This window comes from Neophocaena asiaeorientalis, unplaced genomic scaffold (assembly GCF_003031525.2).
Source record: "Neophocaena asiaeorientalis asiaeorientalis breed wild unplaced genomic scaffold, Neophocaena_asiaeorientalis_V1.1 scaffold184, whole genome shotgun sequence".
Classification (NCBI taxonomy): domain Eukaryota; kingdom Metazoa; phylum Chordata; class Mammalia; order Artiodactyla; family Phocoenidae; genus Neophocaena; species Neophocaena asiaeorientalis.
In genome coordinates, this window is record NW_020185325.1 from 3972604 (window position 1) to 3986084 (window position 13481).

Consider the following 13481-nt stretch of genomic DNA (forward strand, 5'->3'; position numbering starts at 1 on the left):
TTCAATAAATGTTAGTGGTTACTATTATTCCCTCTCTTTCTCAAGGTTTAAAGGTGGGAAATGAGCAAATTGCTGTTATTTATTCACTCACAATCTAAAGCAAGAAAAAATTTGGAGACATTAATTCCTTGAAATCATTACATTCCTACCTAGTAATATTAGATTTATTTTAGTTATATTTTATAACTCGGTAAAATTAAATGACTTTAAAATATGTTAAAATAGGAAAAAATTCTAGACATATGTATTAAGAGAAAGAAAGATTCCTATTTGTTATCTACTACTGAATGTTTCTTAGGTATCTTATTGCCTTAGGTAATTTGTAAAAGCAATTGAAATAATTTTGAAAGGATTGGCTTGTTCTAATGAAATTGAATGCCCATCAAGAAAAGGTAGAAAGGTAGAGTATTGTTTTTGTAATTGTTCAATTCCTGGAAAGTATAGTTGATATAAAATTTTTGTATATAATATATAAATATAATTTTCAAATAGCATATTATAAGAGATTATATGTATGAGAGTATAAGTACAATACTGGCAATTACATATAGATAGATATCTACAGGTAAATGGTCAGTTTATATTCAAATAGAAAATAAGATTACATGATAAAGTGAAATAGAGAGGACCTCCATCTAAATTTGCAATGGTGTAATAAACAAACAAAATAAACAAAGACAAACCATCCTTAAAAATATTTACAAAGATTCATAATAATGCCTTATTTTAGGTATTGCTCTATATGTACATACTGCCAAATGAAATTCAGCAAAATACATATTGCCCAAACCTAATTCCTTAGGAAAATCCAAATCATTTTTTAAAAACATCAGAAAGAGTAAGATGAGCTTAAAATATACCCAGTTGATATTATAGGTTGCTATGATACCTTCACTTACCCTTCTTCTATACAGTATATGCCTATTGGATATTTGCTTGATAAATGAATGATTTTAGCAAACTTGTTCCATGTTAGGTATCATATTTGTACTTTTAAATTGGAAACCAGTATGGTCTACAATATTTTCATATAATTTGCTTTCCTCTGGGCAAAATACACATGAAAATTAAATATTAGTTTCTTCAGTGTGCACTAGCAGCTTCTACTATGAAACTAACACTTTTGCTCTCAAACAAGAACTTTCTTATTCAATATTGAGACCCTTTTATATTTTTGGCTTATAAATATATGGGAGTTCTGTTTTCCATCCTAACAGCCAGACTTTTTGATCTGTTACTTCAAATATTTTCTTTCAAGAATTTTCCCAACAAAATACAAAACATTAGCATGTTACCTATGACTGTTTTTTTTAGAGGTAGGATATGTAGGAAAGCCTTATATTTCCCAGTTTTCTAAATTATTAAAAACATATTCTCCTGCACCCTGAGATTTCCACAATACAAACATACATTTCTGTATTTATTGATGAAAAATATATGTCTTGTGAATAATTAATTTAGGCAGAATAAATCTCCAGTACCTTTGGCAACAGAACAACCTATACATCCATCTTAGCATCTTAGACAAAGTGTCTTCCTTATCTTCTTCAAGTTGTCAAACTTCAAAAGTGGTAGTGGGGGTATGCCAGATGAAGTACAAATGCCATCTGAGTTTATACAACTATTCCTCGATGAAAATTTAGAGCATACTTCACACTGAGAGAGAAAATATAAGTTCAGTATTGACAATGACTCCTCTTTTACCAACTTATCAGTATAATAGTTAAGAATCTGGTTTCTAAAGTCATACTGTCTAGTTCAGGTTCTCCTCTTCCTAGAATTTGGCAAGTTGCCTATCCTCCATGTGCCTCAGTTTCCTTGTCCATAAAATGATGATGGTAATAATTACTATCTATATTTATTCAGGATCTTCTATGCACCAGTAAGTGTCTTCATCCCTTGGGATACAGCAGTCAATGAAAGAGATATGGTAAACTGTATTTCTGTTCACTAAAATGTAGTCCCCAATGTGTGATTTCACACATTGTAACTTACTACTCGGGAAAAAAAGAACCTTTCAGATATATAGGCATAGTATGAGCTATGGTATCAATCGGGTTCTTAGGTTTTATCGTATGAGCTCACCATATATTCACAGCGGGTATGGACGTTGACACGCGAGCATACTTTACATCAGCCACTATAATTATTGCTATCCCTACAACAGTAAAATTATTTAGCTGACTGGCAACACTTCACGGAGGCAATATTAAATGATCGCCAGCCCTGATGTGAGCCTTAGGTTTCACCTTCCTTTTCACATTCGGCGGACTGACAGGTATTGTCCTAGCTAATTCATCATTAGACATTTTCCTTCATGATACCTACTATGTAGTCACACACTTTCACTACATGCTCTCAATGGGAGCTGTTTTCGCTATTATAGGGGGGCTTGTACACTGATTTCCACTATTCTCAGGATATACACTCAACATGAGCAAAAATTCACTTTGTGATTATATTCGTGGGTGTCAACCTAACCTTCTTCCCACAACATTTCCTAGGCTTATCTGGCATGCCTAGACGATACTCCCATGATCCAGATGCCTACACAACATGAAATACCATTTCATCAATAGGTTCATTCATCTGGTGCTGTTGAATTCAGGCATGGCCATCTGACATTCTTTGCCTAAAAAATATAAGTGGCAGTGACATGTGTCTCTTTAGAAACTTTAAACCTCAGTGAGCAATTTATCATACTTGCTTTTCCCAGCCTTTGTGATTATGGAAGCACATTTGGAGATGAAATCTCTGGATTTCTAGATTCCTGAGTGACTATATTGTATAGGACTTTCTGTAAATTCATAGTATATTACAAAAAAAATAGACTTTACTGTTTTCAGCCATTGAAATTTGGGGTTGTTTGTTACTGCAGCATAATCTAGCTTATTCTGACTGTTAAAATGTCTGTACCTGAGAAGTACTCATTGTAGTGAGAAGAGACAAACAAGAGGAAAATAAAACATAATAAGTTAGACACCTAATGTGATAAAAGATAATAAACACTATGGAAGTAAAAATAGTACAGTAGGTAAGAAGTAAGGATTAATTCAGATTTAAGAGGCAAAGAAAGTTGGGAGGATGCAGGTTATAGAACTAATTAGGGAGGTCAACTAATTAATGATCTCTGAGCCCTTAGCAAAGTTTCTGATACACAGGAAGCCTCAAAAAAGTTATTTATTTTTACATTATCTAGATTTAATATAATGGATTTGTTGACTATATAGTACTACTTTTTGATCTTTTTCTTCCAATAACTTTTATTAAAATTTAAGGCAAATCCTTACATGATAGTTCAGAAGCTAGGGTGGATAGCATTAAACTCCCAGGTTTCTGAACCTTACTTATTTAACTTCAGAGCATACAAATCTTATTAATATTTGGTCTTAAGGCATCGATGTTACCATACTTGTGCTATGGGGAGAATTATTTTTAATGCCACTGAGAAAATCCAGGTGCAACATGCTTGTTAATTCACATTACACATTTATCTGCTTGGCAGGAGGAGCCTGTAAGGAAACTTGGCATGTTAATGTTACTATAATGCACCTTTCTTCACCCCGCTGTCAGTGGCAATACTGCATATGAAAGCAAAAACAGTGAAAGAGAAAGAACATTGCCTAAGTTAAGTTTGCTTTTCCTTGTTATACCCAAGCTTGAATCAGAGGGGTTTTGCAATAAACATGGAATCATCTTCAAAGTAATTTTTTTTTTTTTTTGTGGTACGCGGGCCTCACTGTTGTGGCGGAGCACAGGCTCCAGACGCGCAGGCTCAGCGGCCATGGCTCATGGGCCTAGCCGCTCGGTGGCATGCAGACTGGGGCACGATTCCGTGTCCTGCATCGGCAGGCAGACTCTCAACCACTGCGCCACCAGGGAAGCCCCAAAGTAATATTTTAAAGGTAAATGCAGTTTGTGAATTAAAGGAATAATTTCCATTAAGAAAATATAGAGACAAATAAATCAATTTTAGATATTGAAACTAGAATTTTTAATTAAAAAATTAATATTTCAAACTAAAATTCTGTTTTCCTCAAGTTTTACCAATCATCTTAGTGAAGTTGTTAAACCATTCTACTTCCCAAAATCAAAATGTAGGAAAGTTTCCTTTTCTATTGAAAATACGTGAGTCCTTGATTCAGAAATAGAAAATATCTCCAAATTTAAGGATAAAACTTTTAACTTGTATTTCTAGAAACTTATAACATTGGTGTTATTTATTGATAGGTCATAGTTATGAAAGGAATAACAAAAGATACAAATGTATGTTTACTCATTACAAATAAAACACCTCCCCATAATTAATGCCTAAAATACCAAATCAATATTTATACTCTTCCTATGTGGAAATATGTTATTCCTAACCAGTATTCTTTCCACTGTGTGATGGAAAACACCATCTGGGTCCATGGTTTGACTTTCTAAAGGTAAAATAGAACATCAGTTAAAAAAATAAAAAGAAGAAGAAGCATGGCCATTTCAATTTTCCTTACTTCCAAGCAATCTCTTTCCACATAAATTTAATCAATCAAGAAAAGAGAAAATTAATCAAGTAGCTGACCATTTTAGCCAGTCCAGTGATCTTTCTAACCTATTAATAAACTTGACTCTAATAGTAGTTAGCTAAATAGTTAGGATTTTTATAAGTGAAGTATATTTACATAATAGTGCTACAGTTCATCCAGGAATGCTTACTTGAATCTGTACAAGAAACATCAAAAAGATGTTGAGCTGCTAGTTCATTTCATTCCTTCATTCCTTCCAAATATTTATTATACCTGGAAGACTTACCAGGCACTACCAAAGGAACTAATAAACAAGACAAAAATGGTCTCTGCTTTTGTGGAGCTTTCATTCTACAGATGAGGAGACAAAAACAAGTGACTGAATAAATGATCAAGTTATTCTAGATAGAAATGAGTGCAATAAATAAAATATACTGATACTAGGATGATGTTGCAGAGAATTAGGTTTGGTGGAGGCAGACTGAAAAGTCAGGAAAAGTACTTCTCAGAAACCAATGTGATAGGAGGATATTTGAGCTAAAATCTAAATGACAAAAACAACATATTCTTACAAATATTGGTGGGCATAGCATTCCTAGTATAGGAATAACTAATCTAAAGACCCTAGGTAGAATAAATTTGGTTTACTTGAGGAACAGAAAGGGCAGTAAGACTAGAGTAAAGTAGACAGACAGTGATAGGAGATGAGGTCAGAGCCAAAGAAAGACCAGATCGTGAAGACTTAGAGACAATGATAAGCTATGAAGGGAAACCATGGTAAATTTTTGTTCTTTTGTTTGTTTTGTTTCACTTTGTTTTGAATGCAGAGAATGACATAAATATATATATATATATATAGTCTTTTATACTTATTTTGATTACCATTGAGAGTCAATTAATAAAAAGCCAAAAACAGAAACTAGGAGAATAGTCTGGAATGTACCAAATGAGAGAAAGTGGAGATAGGAAGACATGGAAAGATAGATTCAGGATATGTTTACAGACAGAGCCATAGAATTTGATGGAGATTGAGCTCATGAGGAAAAAGGAAGATACCAAAAATGGTACAGTAGGTTGGGGTTGGGCAACTGAATGGAAGTTGATGCTATTTAAAAGAAATAAAACAGCTAAAAACAACAACAAACAGCTGAAGTATTAAGTATCTGGTAAGAGTTGAGGACTCTTCTTGACTTTAAAGATTTGGCTCATTAAAAATTTAGTCACTTAGTCATTTAGCCACTTCAAAGATTTAACTAATTTAATCTTCATAACAGTGCTATGAATTGAGTACTATTTGATTCTCATTTATGAATTAGGAAATTGAAACACAGAGAGAGTACTTCATACAAGTACTTAATACAAGTAGCTTGTATTAAGTTATACAGCTAGAATCAACACAAGGAAGGTTACACTATATAGTTGACCCTTGAACAACACAGGGGTTTGAGGCGCCAACTTACACACAGTGGAAAATCAACATATAACTTTACAGTTGGTTCTCTGTATCCAGGGTTTCACATTCTTGGGTTTAACTAACCAGGGATTGTGTAGTACCTTCTGATAGTTTTTTGTTGGTTGTTTTAAGCTGTTAAATTTGGAAGGTAATTTATTATGTGACAATTGGTAACTAATACGTGAGAAGTATTTTTTAACTTAGAAAATAAAAATATAAAGGAAATTGATACCATAGAGGATTATAATTTTTAAATCATAAATCATTTATATTGACAAGAATTAAAATGAGATTAAGCTCTTTTATGATGCCTAAAATACACATGACACTGTGGCATTCTTTTGGTGGTATATCTTTGCATAAATTCATAATTTACTATTAACCTATACACAAGAAAATTAACCAATAAAGAATCCAAAGAGTTTAATTTGGTAAACCAAATTATTATAGTTATTTTTAATTTCCTCTTTTATGGTGGTAGTATGTTTGTGAAGCAGTTACATATCTCTAGAAAATATGTGTATGGAACTGGGTATATGTGTTAAAGATGTATATGTGTATAAAATGGGTATATGTGTTAAAGATGTATGTTTTTGGAATTATGAGGTCAGGTGACACACAGCATAAATACTAAGAAGTTACAAATCACATGTACACAGACACATACACATACACACAGATACACACAGATATACCAAAAAAAAAATTATAGATATATGTATGTATATATATATATAATAGAGAGCTGAAAATAGACTGTTATATTGAGCTGACCTAGAAGATAAAATGAATTTACTTGGATTAATAACATTAAAAGGGAACAGTCTATCCTTTGTACAGTGGTATTTCCTGATCTTCTAAAGGAAAGTTCTTTAGCCCTTTAGCACTAATTTCAATTTCCTATCCTGAAAAGGAGAGACCTGAGGACACATATCTACTCCTCACATGAAATTTAGATACTTTGCAGTTTTCTAAATCCCTGGAAAATAGTATCATATCTCTGATAGAAACTCTAAGTTCCTTTAAAGGGGGATTAAAGAGAGTGAGTCACTTAAGGTGGTGGTTTAATTTCTACTTTGTTCTGCATGTTTATATATATTAACCATATAAATATTTCAACATAAAATTGTTTACAGTATCTATATATTTTAACTTGTATAAGTATCTCAAATTTAAAATATGGGCATGTAAGTTCAAATTAAATTATTTTTAAAAAAATTTCTCAGAAACGAATTGCCGATATAAAAACTTTCTCTCTAAAACCTAGAAAATACCATTTTCCTCCTTCATTTTTAAGCCAAAGAAAATAAACACACCTTATGATAGAAATTGAAGCAGACACAAATCACTTATGTGATAAACAGACTTGTACCAACCAGAAATCATCATTAGAGGAGCAATCTCTTATTAGTTCCCTCTTTCTGTACTTAAGTAGGTACATTTTTCTTAATAAGAACAGCTTAACTGATATAATAGATTTTTAATGGCTAGGTAGGCTCACCCTTCCTAGGAAAGATTTATTCTGCTGAATCAGATAGGGTTCTTGATAGCAAGTAATAGTATTTGACTCTGGATCTCAGGTCAAAAAAGGAATTTGTTGGATGGATTGTAAGGAATTTATTCGATAAGCCCATTGGGCCAGGTTTCGAAAACAAGGAGGCATCAAGACAATTCTGAAGGGTGAAGGAGCAGGAAATGAGACTACCATCTTTAGCAGAAGCAGTCTGTTCTGGACACTGCTGCTGTAAGTCATTATTATGGTGGAAACTGAAACAACTGAATTCTGACCATTAACATCCCAGCTCTTGAGTTGGAGAATATGATTGGCAGGACTTAAATGACATGCCAATACTCTTTCTCCCTAGGGGCAAGGAATGGAGCATCTGACTCTCTGGCTTTTGATACAGGAGAAAACTGTACTAAGACTACACATATTGAGAAGTTCCCTAGTATGTATTAGTATGTATGTGTGTGTGTGTGTGTGTGTGTGTGTGTGTGTGTGTGTGTGTGTGTGTGTAATATGAGATCTTATATGGGGCAAACAAAGAAAAAAAAAAACAAATTATCAAATAAAAACTAGCTCATATTCTCTCACCCCTTTTAATAATAATAGGACTTCATGAAGGATTACTCTACTATATGTTTCTGTTATTAGAAGAATTTCACTACTGGATTGATTTTATTAGGTAAATGGATAAACAGCTATTTAATGTGTTTCCCATTCTAAATGTACTTAAATGCTGCACAGGCCCTGATCTTGAGGGGAGAACTGTGATGATTAAATTCTCAGTATTAGGTGGCATCTTTACATACATTGCCTAATCTTTTTTTTCTATGTGTGTTTATTGAATTAATTTTAATTGCCAAATATCTAAATATTTTGCTAACAATAGGTAGTTTTTCCCTCCCTCTCCTACTTGCTTTCTAATCACACATAGCACTATTCTTTTCATAAGCACTTCTGGACTCTCATTTGTCTACTGGGTTTACATCTCTTCATTTCTTTACCCTGCCAATATGATGGCAATAACATTTTAAATGATTCAAGCACAACAGCTCTCTGCTCTTTGTTGCTCCACAGCATGATTTTGATCTATACCCATAAAATAAACAGAATGCATAACAAGCACTGGAAGAGAAAAGTCCTTTAAAGGCACAGAAATGATTTTTGTTGGGAATGGGAAGGAGAATGGGATAGGGGAAACTACAAAAAAAAAGCCCTGTAGTCACTCCTCTATTCCTGTTTTCATATTGGGTTTATTATATGTAGTCCCAACTCAAGACAACTATATTTCACAGTAAATTACAGTCTGCCTTAAGACTTGGCACAATAACACCAAGAGATTGCAGAGTTGTTCATTGATCAGTGGACAGCAAATATTTAACTTTAGGGGAAAAAATCAAAACTGAATTAAAGTCTTACCAGCTTTTGCCAGGGCTTCCATCTGAAAAGCTTTATTAGCCTCAAAATGATGGAATTGATGACTGGATTCACAGAGCACATTCAAATAACAGAGACCTTTTCCTCAGAGGCAATATTCTCTAAGAAGTCTGAGAAATTTCCAGCAAATTTGTGATATTTTCACAATGCCTGCTGGAGAGTGTAGTTCTCTACTTGTTAAAGAAAAAAGCCTGCCAAAGCCTCACTAAAGTATCAAATTAAGATTTCAGCCTTGCTTTAGGATTTAAAGGCCAAAAAAAAAATTTTTTAAACTGTTCATATTCAGTGTAACCTCAATTTTCAAAAGAAGAAAATCATCTCATTCTGAGTTTAGCTACTACTAAAAAAATTTATTCTTATTTTTTTTAACATCTTTATTGGAGTATAATTGCTTTAAAATGGTGTCTTAGTTTCTGCTTTATAACAAAGTGAATCAACTCTGCATATACATATATCCCCAAATCTCTTCTCTCCTGCGTCTCCCTCCCACCCTCCATATCCTACCCCTCTAGGTGGTCACAAAGCACTGAGCTGATCTCCCTGTGCTATGTGGCTGCTTCCCACTAGCTATCTATTTTACATTTGGTAGTGTATATATGTCCATGCCACTCTCTCACTTCATCCTAACTTACCCTTCCCCCTCCCCGTGTCCTCAAGTCCATTCTCGACATCTGAATCTTTATTCCTATCCTGCCCTAGGTTCTTCAGAACCTTTTATTTTTATTTTTTTAGGTTCCATATACATGTGTTAGCATATGATATTTGTTTTTCTCTTTCTGACTTAATTCACTCTGTATGACAGACTCTAGGTCCATCCACCTCACTACAAATAACTCAATTTTGCTTCTTTTTATGGCTGAGTGATATTGCATTGTATATATATGCCACATCTTCTTTAGACATTCATCTGTCAATAGACACTTAGGTTGCTTCCATGTCCTGGCTATTGTAAATAGAGCTGCAATAAACATTGTGGTACATGACTCTTTTCGAATAATGGCTTACTCAGGGTATATGCCCAGTAGTGGGAATGCTGGGTCATACGGTATTTCTATTTTCAGTTTTTTAAGGAACCTCCATACTGTTCTCCATAGTGGCTGTATCCATTTACATTCTCACCAACAGTGCAAGAGGGTTCCCTTTTCTCTACATCCTCTCCAGCATTTATTGTTTGTAGATTTTTTTATGATAGCCATTCTGAGTGGTGTGAGGTGATAACTCACTGTAGTTTTGATTTACACTTCTATAATAATTAGTGATGTTGAGCATCCTTTCATGTGTTTGTTGGCAATCTGTATATCTTCTTTGGAGAAATGTCTATTTAGGACTTCTGCCCATTTTTGGATTGGGCTGTTTGTTTTTTTGTGAGCTTCGTGAGCTGCTTGTAAATTTTGAGATTAATCCTCTGTCAGTTGCTTCATTTGCAAATATTTTCACCCATTCTGGGGGTTGGCTTTTCGTCCTGTTTATGTTTACCTTTGCTGTGAGAAAGCTTTTAAGTTTCATTAGGTCCCATTTGTTTATTTTTGTTTTTATTTCTCTAGGAGGTGGGTCAAAAAGGATCTTACTGTGATTTATGTCACAGAGTGTTCTGCTTACATTTTCCTCTAAAAGTTTTATAGTGTCTCACCTTATATTTAGCTCTTTAATCCATTTTGAGCTTATTTTCGTGTATGGTGTTAGGGAGTGTTCTAATTTCATTCTTTTACATGTATCCATCCAGTTTTCCCAGGACCACTTATTGAAGAGGTTGTCTTTTCACCATTTTATATTCTTGCCTCCTTTATCAAAAATAAGTTGACCAGGGCTTCCCTGGTGGTGCAGTGGTTGAGAGTCCGCCTGCCGATGCAGGGGACACAGGTTCATGCCCCGGTCCGGGAAGATCCCAAATGCTGTGGAGCGGCTGGGCCCGTGAGCCACGGCCACTGAGCCTGCGTGTCCGGAGCCTGCGCGCTGCAGCGGGAGAGGCCGCAACAGTGAGAGGCTCGCATAGAGCAAAAAAAAAAAGAAGAAGAAAAAACAAAGGTGACCATATGTGGGTGGGTTTAACTCTGGGCTTTATATCCTGTTCCATTGATCTATGTTTATGTTTTTGTGCCAGTACCATACTGTCTTGATTACTGTAGCTTTGTAGTATAGTCTGAAGTCAGGGAGCCTGATTGCTGCAGCTCTGCTTTTCTTTCTCAAGATTGCTTTGACTATTCAGCATCTTTTGTGTTTCCATACAAATTGTGAAATTTTTTTGTTCTAGTTCTGTGAAAAATATCATTGGTAGTTTGATAGGGATTGCACTGAATCCGTAGATTGCTTTGGGTAATATAGTCATTTTCACAACGTTAATTCTTCCAATACAAGAGCATGGTATATTTCTCCATCTGTTTGTATCACATTTAATTTTTTTCATCAGTGTCTTATAGTTTTCTGCATAGAGGTCTTTTGTCTCCTTAAGTAGGTTTATTCCTAGGTATTTTATTCTTTTTGTTACAATGGTAAATGGAAGTGTTTCTTAATTTCTCTTTCAGATTTCTCATCATTAGTTTATAGGAATGCAAGAGATTTCTGTGCATTAATTTTGTATCCTGCTACTTTACCAAATTCATGGATTAGCTCTAGTAGCTTTCTGGTAGCATCTTAAGGATGTTCTATGTATAGTATCATGTCATTTGCAAACAGTGACAGCTTTGGATTCCTTTTATTTCTTTTTCTTCTCTGATTGCTCTGGCTAAAACTTCCAAAACTATGTTGAATAATAGTGGTGAGAGTGGACAACCTTATCTTGTTCCTGAACTCAGAGGAAATGATTTCAGTTTTTCACCATTGAGAACGATGTTGGCTGTGCGTTTGTCATATATGGCTTTTATTATGCAGAGGTAAGTTTCCTCTATGCCTACTTTCTGGAGAGTTTTTATAATAAATAAGTGTTGAATTTTGTCAAAAGCTTTTTCTGCATCTATTGACACGATCATATGTTTTGTCTCCTTCAATTTGTGAGTATGGTTTATCACACTGATGATTTGCTTATATTGAAGAATCCTTGCATTCCTGGGATAAACTCCACTTGATCATGATGTATGATCCTTTTATTGTGCTGTTGGATTCTGTCTGCTAGTATTTTGTTGAGGATTTTTGCATCTATGTTCATCAGTGATATTGGCCTGTAGTTGTCTTTCTTTGTGACATCTGTATCTGGTTTTGGTATTAGTGTGATGTTGGCCTTGTAGAATGAGTTTGAGAGTGTTCCTCCCTCAGCTATATTTTGGAAGAGTTTGAGAAGGATAGGTATAAGCTCTTCTCTAAATGTTTGACAGAATTTGCCTGTGAAGCCACCTGTTCCTGGGCTTTTGTTTGTTTGAAGATTTTTAATCTCAGTCTCAATTTCAGTTCTTGTGATTGGTCTGTTTATATTTTCTATTTCTTACTGGTTCAGTCATGGAAGGTTCTACTTTTCTAAGAATTTTTCCATTTCTTCCTGGTTGTTCATTTTATTAGCATAAAGTTGCTTGTAGTAATCCCTCATGATCCTTTATATTTCTTCAGTGTCAGTTGTTACTTCTCCTTTTTCATTTCTAATTCTATTGATTTGAGCCTTCTCCCTTTTTTTCTTGATGAGTCTGGTTAATGGATTATCAATTTTGTTTATCTTCTCAAAGAACCAGCTTTTAGTTTTATTGATCTTTGCTATCATTTCCTTCACTTCTTATTTATTTATTTCTATCTGATCTTTATGATTTATTTTCTTCTGCTATCTTTGGGGGTTTTTTTGTTCTTCTTTCTCTAATTGCTTTAGGTGTAAGGTTAGGTTGTTAATTTGAAATGTTTCTTCTTTGTTGAGGTAGGATTGTATTGCTATAAACTTCCCTCTTAGAACCACTTTTGCTGAGTGCCATTGGTTTTGGGTCATCATGTTTTCATTGTCATTTGTTTCTAGGTATTTTTTTTTTATTTCCTCTTTGATTTCTTCAGTGATCTCTTGGTTATTAAGTAGTGTATTGTTTAGCCTCCATGTGCTTGTATTTTTTACAGATTTTTTCCTGTAATTGATATTTAGTCTCATAGAGTTGTAGTCAGAGAAGTTACTTGATGTGATTTCAATTTTCTTAAATTTATCAAGGCTTGAATTGTGACCCAAGATATGGTCTATACTTGAGAATGTTCCATGAGCACTTCAGAAGAAATTGTATTCTGTTGTTTTTGGATGGATTGTCCTATAAATATCAATTAAGTCCATCTTGTTTAATGTATCATTTAAAGCCTGTGTTTCTTTGTTTATTCTCATTTTGGATGATATGTCCACTGATAAGAGTGGGATGTTAAAGTCCCATACTATGATTGTGTTACTGTCAATTTCCCCTTTTATGGCTGTTAGCATTTGCCGTATATATTGAGGTGCTCCTTTGTTGGGTGCATAAATATTTACAATTGTTATATTTTCTTCTTGGATTGATCCCTTGATAGTTATGTAATGTCCTTCTTTGTCTCTTGTCATAGTCTTTATGTTAAAGTCTATTTTGTATGATATGAGAATTGTTACTCCAGGTTTTTTTTTTTTTTTTTTTTTTTTTTTTTTGGGGCAACAGGT